We start from the raw sequence: 12,098 nt of genomic DNA, 5'->3' as shown, positions 1-12,098 counted from the left end.
TACCAATGGATAAAAAATTAGTTTGAATCTAAGAAGGAGAGGTTAATTAAAAAACTACTGTGCTTCTCTTTGGACTTCTGTCATTCTTGTATTCATTCAACAAATATCTAGCAAATACCTGTTCAGACACTGTGCCAGACCTTGTCCTGATCCTTATAGAGCTGAAGGGCTTCTACAATAGCTGGGAACACAAATATGAAGACAGGTGATATAAAGAAGAGAAGTGGGTGTGTGGGGTCCATCTATAATTATCCAAAAGACGCCGACCGCATGTAAACGAGTACAGCTGCTTCTCAACACCCACCAGTTGTTGCCATGTAGTGCTATAGCTCAGAATAGCCTGAAATACTTTTTCAGAAGAACACATTTCTAATTTTTATATGAAATCATTCATTTTTAAATATTAGCACAGTTTTTGTTGTTTAAACTACGTGCAGAACAAATACATCCAGCCTATAGCCCAACACTTTGAACTGCATTATCTATAGAGATTATATTGTTGAATATGTTTTTTGCCACTTGATAGCACATTTCTAAGGACTGGGATTTTCTTTGTTTTTGTGGAGTTTAGGAGACACTATAGGTTAACAATTGTATTATAAGGTAGAGAAACTTACTTGCTTAGAAAGCCATTGGTGATACCTAGTAAGTGGGAAGTAAAACTCTGAACAAGATGGAGAGAAGCTATTTATGAGCATTTACTATATCATGGATATGTTGAGTTTGTAATGCCATTTAATGACCCAAGTCAAAGTTGTTACGGTATCTATTTTATAAATGAAGAAGATAGCATAATTAAAGAAGGTGCATGAAGTTGCATCCTCCAATAAATACATGTTCAGAATAACTGGAATCTTGAGTCAAATATACCTGACTTAAAATTCTAGTGGTTCAAAGTATATTCTTATAAAATACTGTGTAAGGTATTTAACCTTGTTGATCCTCAATTTTCTGATTTATACAGGGAACATAATAATTAAAAGATCTGTAATATTTAAGATAGCATATGTGATGTTCTTATTGCAGTATGTGACATCTGGTTGGTTTTCAATAAATGGTAGATAACATTATAGCTATTGTTTTGTGCTTAAACCTTCTGTTCTGTTTCCTATATATCTAGGGGCAGAGGCTGCCAAACAGTTTATTAATGATACTGAATCATAAGAAAGCAGAGGCAGTGGTTTGTTATCCTCCCACACATTGGTTATTCCTAAGTAGCCATGCCAGGGGCCCAAAGGCCACCAGAACTAGAGCCCATGCTTCTCTGTGGATGCCGAGTCAACTATAGCACCTCTCTCCCAAGCTCCAGTCAGTCAGATGTCAGGTTGCCCCATTAATTCCATTTAGCAAAGAAGCAGCCACTATTTTTAGGACGCTATGTATTGAATCATGAATTTCAACCTGGAGAACACAATTCAGAATTCATGGGTTAACCTTGTCAAGTAACAAGTATGCCTCACTCCAGGAAGGCACACCAAAGAGCTATGCCCTGAGCTGAGAACCACTGGTTTTCAAAGAAGTGAATATTCAACCAGAAGTGTTGAAAAAACAAGAATGTGTGTTTCATAGTGGTGATTTATATCTTTTCAATTAACTATCTGTATGGTCATGAATCTGAGAATATATGACAAATAGGGTAGTAATATCATTATAGAATAAAGAATTGTTCATCTTTGTATCCCAAATTCCTTGCACAGTATATATAAAATAGTGAATACATCATCAGTGCTGGCTAAAAGCTTAGGTTGAATCTGTCTTTCTTGTCTTTGTGTTAGTGTAGTAGATGATGATAATGATGATGATGATGATGATAAAGCATCTACTGACAATCACTGAGTACCAGGTCCTACATTAACTGCTTTACATGTAGTATCCCTTTGTAATCCTCACAGTGTCCCCAGTACTCAGGTGTTATTTTCATCCTCATTTAACAGGGGAGGAAATGAATGGTTGGAGGGAGAGGTTATGTAGTCAAGGTATTATAGAGCCACGGTTTGAATCCAGGCATTCTGACTCCAGAATGGGCTCATAGTTTCACACTTTGTTGTCTCTCATGAAGAGCAAAGGACTCAAAGGGAGGTTAGAGGTCCTCCTTCAATGATTCCCTTAAGACCCACTTCGACCAAGAAAACTTCTTTAGCATCTGTAATATTGAATCTCCACCCCCCGCCTATAGCGAATATAATAACTGTGCATCTTCTTGGGAAGCAGGAAATCAGAAAAACACAGAGACATAAAATCAGGCATAGAGATATATAGATAGATAGTATCTGGTCAGCTAGCTAAGTAGAATAGATATAGTGATCAGTTCCAGAAATAATCACATTTTTGTTAAGTAGACCCTCAGTGCTGTTCTTTAAGTGCCATCCATTCTTCTAAACAAATAAACAGTTGTATTTTAATAAGTAAATTGCAGCCCTGGCCTCATTTAGTACAGTAACCACCTTATGAGAATTGATAAGACTGCTTTAAATTTCCTAATACCCTGCAGCTACTCCTTTTAAAAAAAAGCATTCAGTTTTGTAGATCTCACTTTAGCAAATTCACGTGTTTTTGCATATTGTTTCCTAAGATATTCTACTAATTTGTTCTGTAGTGCTTGTACTGTTTCTATGTAGATACTGTTTTTCTTAGACTATGACGTTGCCCTGCACCACCAGCAGAGCCCTCTCCTACCTCTGCCTGCCAGGTCTAGAATACATGATTCGCTCAGCAAACATGCATGAGATGACTACTGATTCTGCCCGCACAGCCTGTTCAGATAGACATACATTTATCTTAAAATCTCAACAAATGTAACAGAATTTTTAAGAAAACCATTTGACACTTAGGAACTATTTGGAACTTCTCAGAGTCCATTTTGGCCAGTGCTTCCTATAGCAGCTATTACTCTACTATCTAATGTTTCAACAAATGTACTATAATAATATCAAAACCTCAAATAAAGAAGAATAGTTTTTACTTAAGTGTAATATTTTCCTAACAGAGCGAAAAAACCCAGATAGTATAAAAATAGTTTAATGACTTTTAATTGGAAATAATAAAATATAATCCACCAAAGGGAAATGGAGTTTCACAATAGGATCGGTGCAATGGTCAGAACTTTAAGCAAGATTACAGCATTTTAAGATTCTTTTAGAATCATGCACTTCTCTGATGGTCTCAACAAATAGAATGTGTTTATATGATAGTTACCCAAGCAAACACATTCACTCATTTGTCCATACTTTTTTTTTGAGTATTTACCGAATATAAGTCCCAGGACTAAATAATATGATAGAGGCTGGGACATAAACATTCCCAACATTAGGGATTGTAATTTTTCTCAGGATGAATTTAGTCCTATTATTTCAACTTTTAACCCTTCATGCTGTTTTAATTATGACAAATTTTTAACATTAAAGCTTTGCAAAGTTTTATTTCTTTTTTGAGGTCTTGAATGTTATCCTAATTCTATCAAAAAGTTACATACACCCATCATATGTGCATTAAAAAAATAGCTAGTAAAACTCTGAATTTTTACTAATACTACTTTGACTAATCTCTCTGGGTGTTAGATTGTTCACGGTTTTTAGATGAATTATTTTTGAAAAAACAGGGACATGCAGCAAAATCGACAGCAATGAATGCATCTTTTGGATCACTGTGTGCAAAAAGGTCTTTGCCTGCTTGTCTGTGGGTGTGTATACATGTACAATAGAACACATTTATGTTTTCATTCTGCAAATTAGCATATATGAAAGTAGAAATGATATAATCTCAAAATAGCAGATTTTTCTTTCTTAATGTATTATTACTCTGTTAACTAAGTTATGTTTCTTCAATTAATGTGAACTATAGTTGGGATTATGAAGAGATTTTTGGAAGTGATTCTAAATACATGGTCAGAAAGAATAAGAAGAAAACTTTAATATTTTGTCCCCACTTCCTTTTTTCCTTTTATTTGACCAGTCTATCTGTTACAATGAGACAACTAGATATGCTTGTTTGTTTTTCTCAAGGTGGGTGGGTGGATGGGTGGGGGAGTCAATTGTTTGTATAGTCCATTGATGATGGTTCGGAGGCCCCATATTTTAGAGCATCATAGAATAGAGGTTTTTCTACACTGAAGGAAGTATAATAATCTCTAGGTCATTGGATTTTTAGGAAGACTCAATGAGTGAATAATTGTGCATTGCTTAGACCAATACCTGGCATATAGCACATGCTCATTCAGTGTTAGGTATTGTATTGTTGTTATCCACAAAATCACAGAACTTGTTTCCAACGTGTTATTAAATATTAGAATTATAAACTTCAAAGTGTCATTTGTATCATCAAGATACCTAATGTAAATGATAACTTGGCCTAAAAGGCTCATATATTCATATATCATACACATTATTTTACCAGTGAATCACAAAGGTATTTTGCATTATTTTGTTTGTTTGTTTTGGTGTACAAATATGGGGAGATAAATTCAGCATAAAGTCATTGTTCTGAGAGCTGATCAGCTAGAGAATAAAGATGTGTGGGTTCCACTCCCCTCCCCCTGCCCTTCTTCCAATATCCATTTTCTTATTTTATGCTATTAACAGAAATTTCCCACCCCAGAGCACCACACTTTGTTTCCTTTATTCTCCAACACTGCTATTTCTTGTCCTCTGTCCTGTTTCCTCTGTGCTATTTGTGGTTTCCTATCCTTCTGTTCCTTTCTTCCATTCTGGGGTTCCTGAGGATAGAGCAAAAGTGAAGTTCTAGACATATGTATGGCACTTATTTGGTACTTATTTTTGGACAAAGCTGTGGCGCAAATTCCTTTTTTCACCTCCCTATTTTATATGATGGGTTGGACAACCTATATGGAAATAAAAATTCTTGTTTTTTTGCACTTGTAAATTGTGCCCTGATGTAAGTTTTACTCAAATAATCTTTATTTCCTCTCCCTGGGGATCCCTCCTGCTCCCACCGGCTTCTCTGAAACACTTGACCTCCCCACCCTTTCTCAGACTATGGGCTCCGTCTCTAGGCGGCTGTGCCCTGCAGGCTCCGCAGAGCTGCTTGCTTGCCATGTCCCTGTGGGCAGCACCATATGGCTATCAGCAGCGCATCAGACTCATCCCTGTCTGAAATAGTACAATCTACTCCTCTGCCTTTGTAGCTTGTTTTAGTAAATAGCATACCAGTTCCTCAAACCAGATGCCTTGAATCCCCCTTCCTTCCTCACCCTCCATCTCCAAATAAGTAATAGAGTTCACTTCTCTGCCCAATACATATCTCATAAATTTATATATTTATAAATATTGTTTGTTTTGGTGTACAAATATGGGGCGAGGAATTCACATTTCATATAAGAACTACTAATAAATAAATTGGTATATCATTTATAGAAACAACTTATAGCTGAGTGACTTTGTTTACGCCACTTATTTCTCTGAGTTTTATTTCTCCATCTACAAAATATGGGCTATAATATCAGCCTTGCGTGTCTACAGTAATTTTTTTTTTTTGGCTACAGTAAGTTTTAATAGTATCATATAATATCTAACACAGTGCCTGGAACATTTAAAAGACAGCATGAATAATGGTAGCTGTTATCCAGGTATTTCCCAACATAGGGTATTAAATCTTCAAATTAATTTGATCTATTCATCCTGCCTACTAAGATGTTACATAACATGTTACTTAACATGTATTAGGAGAAAGAGGAAAATTGAAAGGCAGATGGAATTTGCCTGCCAAAGCTGTAAAGAAGATGAGCTCCTCTTGTTATTTCTTACTGGCTCTTCACTATTGGATCCCCCAATTGTTTTGCTTTTCAATGTACTTCTGGCTTTTTAACCTTAATTAACAACCACTAATCCTAACTCCTGATCATGTGTGGACCCATCTCTCAGAAATATGGAGACACAAGGATAATTACCGAGTCAGTGGTAATTTCAAACTAGATTAATGCTTTTCTTTTTCCCTTTATTAATGTGTGCTTCTGTTTACAGACACCTTTGGGAAAGAAAACGGTTTACTCCAAAGGCTGTATGAATGTGTGTTTTCATTGCCAAATATTAATTACCTGCCATTCTTGTAGGTAATTATTTTGGAACAGTTATCTTTAAGGAATCTTGAAACATTGTCTGCTTCATCTATGCTCTAAGCAGTCTGGTTCCTAGTGCTACTGTATCTTCATTTGTGGACATTAGTACAACTCAAAAACAAAGTGAAGGAATAAGATTTCTAATTCCCCAAAGATTTATATCTACCACTTGTTGAGCTTTTAGTTGTATTTTTTATTACTAACTCTTGACATGTTTGTATACGCTGAAGATTTCAATTAAAATAGACAGCAGAATGATATTGAATCAATACTTGTTGTTTTGTATCTAGGGAAAAAGAAGCAATATGAAATATGGGAATCTGAGAGAATGTAACTACTCTAAACTCTGCTGTGAGACATACCCTCCTGGTTTGTCAGATAGACAGATTTTTCGAGCAGAGAATTTGCTGGCTTAAAGAAGCCAACTGCCTGTTTCATTAGTTTCCTATCTTACTCTAGACAGAGTCACTGTTCCAATCATTGAAGTACCAATTCAAGTACTCTTCCATTAAATTTGAGCCAAATGACAACTTATTTTAGAAGTGCTTTGTACAATAACAATATGTAGCTGAACATTGCTTATAGATGAGTAAGTTTGTGATAGCTTCACTATTAACTGAGTTCTGCTCTCTTTTTCATTCTTGCTTAGGTTTCCTTTTCATGAGCTTGCCAAGAATGTTAATAATTATTAGTGCTTCTTATAAATACCCAGTGGAGATTCCTCTGAAAGGGAGTTATTCTTAAAAGAGTGAAAAATTTACAAATATAAAGTACCAGTATAGTAGGAACTGAGTGGGTGGAATCACCGATTTTCATTACGGTAAAGTTGTGGGTTTTTTTTCCCTACCGGCTAAGGTGTATATGGAGAGTTCAAACAGTTTAGACCAAAAGAACAATACATTGCTTAAATATATTTAAGGAACCTTCAGAATAAATTATATCAGATCATGGGGCATCTCTTGCAACCAAAATTAGGATGGGAAACCTACCTGCTAAGATTAAATCCTTAGAGAAGAAAATAATATTTTTTCACTTTTAAAATCAAAGTATTTCACTATTTTGTTTCATACAGTGCACCCCACACACTGTCAGCCAGGGATTCAGAAGAACCTGCAGGAAATCTTGTGACAAACATTTAAGGTCAAGTAGATAACATTTTTCTTCTGATTTCCTCTGTATTTGCTATTGTGCATTCTGAATTCATTGTTCTCTGAAGACAAGAAGCAGAACAAACACTAACTGTTGGATATTTTGTCCTACTATCTATCTGCAGAATGTTTTGGCTACATGCAGTTCTTCAGATATGGCAGAAAATAGTATTTATGTTTATACATTTTGTGTTTCCTCCTGAACATATCATTTTCCTACAGACTCATTAAATTTCTTAAACTGCTAATGTATAAGTTTCCCAAATTGGCAGTAATTTCATAGACTGGCAAGGTAAATATCTTCTTTGTTTGAAAAGTTAACTATGAAGAAAAATGGGGATTTTCAGCTGCTACTAGTAAGTGCTTGTGTCCTTGTTTAAAAGCACATGGCTTCTTTATAGTCATCTGCAGGCAAAGATTCCTACAAAAGGTGTTAATAAGTTCTTGGTATATATATATATACATAAGTCTCTTGGGCTTCTGCTTCACCAACAGCAAGGAGAGAACTAAAATAATCTGCCCCTTGAGAAAACTGTGTTCATTGCAGGAAAGAAAAATCTGATTGCTTTTTCATAATGCTTGGAATAAGTTTTATCTCCATTGTTATAGATGTCCAAGTAGGAAGCATTGTATAATAGATGATTTTCCACAATTTACATATTCCTACTGCTAGCAATATCATTCTTTAATAAATGCCTGTAAGGCAGTTCATCAGGACCCTATAAATGATATGCTCAAGGTTCTTTTTAAAGCAGTGTGTTAGGCCTATGAAATAATTAGTTATATATCATTCAGATATGATTGTTTTTACATTTATAGTCACATGGTTTAATAAACACAGAGAACATAGTATTCAGGAAAGCTACTTTCCATTAAGATAAAAAGTCCATATTAAGGAAAGCTGAAAGGTAAAGAGTGCAGACCATTTTTAATTTTAGACTACTACAAATATGTGATTACAGTGCACACAATGATTACCTTTTAAGGGTGACTGGGATTTTTGGCCTCCTAAGTCTTTAAGCATAGTCGTTATTGCAAACCCTGCATGTATTTCAGTATTGTAATGTCTTCCGGTGGTTTTGCTTTTAATTCAAAATGTAACAGGCCCCCATGTTTGCCTGTCAGTATTACAGAACTATCCTAGCAGCAGATCCAATTCAAGAGAATAATATTTTGAACACCTACTGTGTGCAAAAACCATGTGAGTCACTGAGCAAGACACACCTGTGAGTAAGGCAGAGGCCCATCTGCTAACTGCACACTATCTAGGGGGAGAGGCATAGCCTTTATTGGGCTTTTAATTAAAGCCAAATAACTTCAGAGTTAGCAGGCCCAGGGATACTCAATTCAGTACACATTCGTTCTTTCCTCCACCCACCCATTCACTGTCTTTCTTTTCCCATGCAACCTGATTTCTTTCTTTTGGCCTCCTTCCACTGAGGCTGAGAATATGCATCAGTGTGGGAGTAAATGCCCTGAGTCACTGCACAAGCACATGAAAACAAACAGGACAGGCAGCAAACTATGCTTTTGGAAGTGCAGCCATGCTCCCCTTCGCTCCTAACAGTGTCACCGCAAGCCCTGAGCATATGGGTAAGGGCTTGTCTTCAGACCCACTTATGGAACATATATAAAATTTACTGTACCTTCCTGGAAAAATGCAGTGCTGGTGAACCATTTGTGAGAGGGATGGATTTATGGAAGGGGAAAAATATGCCCAGTAAAGCTATTAAACACTGGTTTCTATGCCACTTTGAGTCGCTAGGATATGAATGAGGAGCACTTGTGTTAGGCCACAAGATGAGCAAGTGTTTGGATCCTTTTTGAAATAAATTACTTGTCAAGATCTCTTTCAGGAATCAATTTCACTATTTATATCTTTGGAATCACAGGTTTTTGAGGTTGATGGTCTAGGATAAGGGATGGGCAACACATGTAATGACAGAAGTGACATGAAAATGACTTTTCTATTCCTGAGGAGAAGTGCAATATCAGAAACAGCCATTTCTCAAGTAATTAATCCTTCTGAATTGATTTTTCACAGAAATCTGGTTCATAAATTGTACTGTACCTTTGTTGGTAGAGAAACTGGTAATATGTTCTACAGCGCTTTGGGATGACTACTATTTAAATGTTAATCCATACAGGTCCTTAAACCAATCTTCTGACTGGGCATTAGCATTCCCATTTCACTATGCATGATATTTTTAAAATCAAGAGAGTTGGCTTTCAGTATAAGTAGACATACATCAGAACACAAGACCTTGGTGGCGTGCTGTTAGGCCCTGTTTTACTTGAAATGGCATTGTAAATTTTCATTAATATGCTTAATTTTACTTAAAGGCATTATACTTGCTCCTTCCTGTATTTATTTGTGAAGCTGTATCAAGAACTTTAATGGTGAAAATGCACCCCAGTTGACAGGCAGCAAGGGTGGGAAAGAACTAGAACTCTCACAGAAATACTTCCTGGATGTCCATTTCCAACGAACATAGGGAGGGAGAGTCTTTTGTATATAGTTATATATTTTGCATAGCTTAACCTTTAAAGTGTTGTGTAATTTATTTATATACATGAAATCAAAAAGAAAATGCCACTCTTTTCTATTGCAGATGTCATTTTGGTTAGAGCTATAATTAGAAATACACAACTTGAATATTTAAAGAGTGTTTGTTTTTACTTGGGTGGGATTCGAGGAGGGAAGATAATAGCAAATACGCTTTAACAGGTGCTGCTTACTATTCAACTTGAACATTTCACCTCAGTGGAGCCTCTGAGCACCATGGCCTTTTGAGAAAAGTATTAGAGTGGATGTTAAGAAACTTGATTCTAGCTGATTTTGCCACTAGTTAGGTAACTGAGAGGCCATCACTAGCCTTGTGTAAGTGCCTCTCCTTCATTCCCCATTAGCACCTTCATGTTATATACACATTATAGCCCATGTGTACATGTGCTTGCTAGGAAGCCATGATAAGTTCTTTAAATGTACTGCTCTATTTGAAATGTCCTGGCCAAATAGTTACTAGATTACATTGCAATTATCTGTTCATGAGTCTAAATCACCTGTGTGACAGAGACCATGTTTTATCGACATATTAGATGCTTAGTCAGGTTTGTTAAACTGAACTTACCTTTTCTGTCCTTCATTTCTCAATTGTTTGGGTTTTTAATCTGTCAAGTAAAAATAAGGTCAGTTTTTCTCTTCATCAGGATAAGGAGGGTCTCCTTAGGGTTTTCTCAATTGTTGTTATGTTATGGTATAGTATATTTTGGTATACATTTCCTGTGTTATCATAGACCATCGCTATTTTAATTTTATGTTTATCCCTCAAATAATAAACTCAGACACAGTGAAACATTTCCTCAATACAGTGTTCTTAGTGATAAGCATAAACATCAATAGTTGCTGAGTTCCATGAGACAATAAAAGCATATAATGGAGGCATAGACTTTGCCAAAATAGTGATCTTTACATTAACCATTGTGAACTTGAATTTAGGTCTTTTTGAAAAGCAATGCCTTTTTATGTTTCTGTATTTGTTTTTGTGATACAACTATTAATATATTATTAAGCTTTATCAGTTTTATCAAACAAAAAGTTTGTTTGATTAACCAAGATTTGTTAGTCTGTATCTGTTAATCTAAAAACATCTTTTAAGAGTTATTTTCTGATACAGGGTCTGTATCTTAAAGCTGGGTGTAAAATCCATTAGCAGCCCACATTCAGGGCTAATTGCTAGAGTGTAATCTTGGCAACATTTTTATAACTGCTAGTGAAGCCCACATAGCTAAGAGGGTACATTATTTTATAATAATTATATTCTCAGGGGATTTTATTCTTAACCTATTATAATAGCATGAATAATAGCATGGGCCACTGGCCAAGGACGGAATTATAATCTGTTGAGATGAAGATCCCCTATAGTATCAACTATGCTTGAAGTGTTTTGAACTTTTATTTGGGGTGGATGGGATGAGTTACATGTAGTTAAAACACACTTTTTCTCTTTGACAATGAAAACACCCCAGTACCATTAAGGAGGAGGGGAGTGAATAAAAAAGAAGAATAAGAAGAAAATAAAAACAAAAACAAAACATATACCAAAAAATTATCAAAGGACAACAGTTATCAGAATTTAATGGAAACTGTTTTCATGATGCTCTGGAAAGTCAAAATGAGGCTAAGGGTTTATTCCTTCGGAAAAGTAACACTGAAGCATCATATCATATTCAATTAAATTTTAGAAGGAGTCATGATAAGGACATTAAAAACCTTTAATTATCAATGCTACAGTGTTATAGGTTTTCCAATTTCCTGACTAAATAGCATATTTCAAAACTTAGAGTGTAGTGACCTTTGAGGTCATTTGAAACGTATTTTTAGTCACAATACTGCCTTTTCTGTTAATTTTCTTGCTGAGCAGTGCCCTTGCTTTATCAAACAAGAGAGCAAATGATATAAAGCAGAGATGCAAGGTGGAGAGAGAGACAGAGTTATTGAGTGAATGAGAAGGACCAGGTATGCTAATCTAGATACATTGAAATAAGAAAGTATCTTAGGCAATGGGGGTCAGGGGGAGGGTGGAGAAGAAAAGACCTTGGGAAGAAATTGTACAATGCACTCTCTACTTTGGCCCGAATGTAGTATTTCTGTAAGGGGTGGCAAGGAATAAAATAGGAAATTTTGGGTCATTCAGAACAATTTAAACTCAGCTGAGAACATTTACCACAACAGACATTAAAGTTGCTTGTTAGCACTGAAATGATAAGGATGCAGGACAGACAACTCTGATCCTAAATGTTATTTTACTCAAGGCTCTGCTGAGGCTTCCCCTGCTTCTTGGAGATTTGAGTAAACTTGCTCTGTTAATTCCTTTTAT

The 12,098-nt window shown here is 35.7% G+C and overlaps 1 protein-coding gene across 6 annotated transcripts in view; it reads left to right on the top strand.

The window, feature by feature from the left end:
• PCDH9 (protocadherin 9) overlaps nucleotides 1-12,098 on the top strand; it is a 948,380-nt gene that overhangs the window by 162,440 nt on the left and 773,842 nt on the right. The gene's annotated exons all lie outside the window — the stretch shown is intronic.

This window comes from Manis pentadactyla, chromosome 17 (genome assembly GCF_030020395.1).
Source record: "Manis pentadactyla isolate mManPen7 chromosome 17, mManPen7.hap1, whole genome shotgun sequence".
NCBI lineage: Eukaryota > Metazoa > Chordata > Mammalia > Pholidota > Manidae > Manis > Manis pentadactyla.
This window is presented reverse-complemented; position numbering and strand designations above follow the sequence as displayed.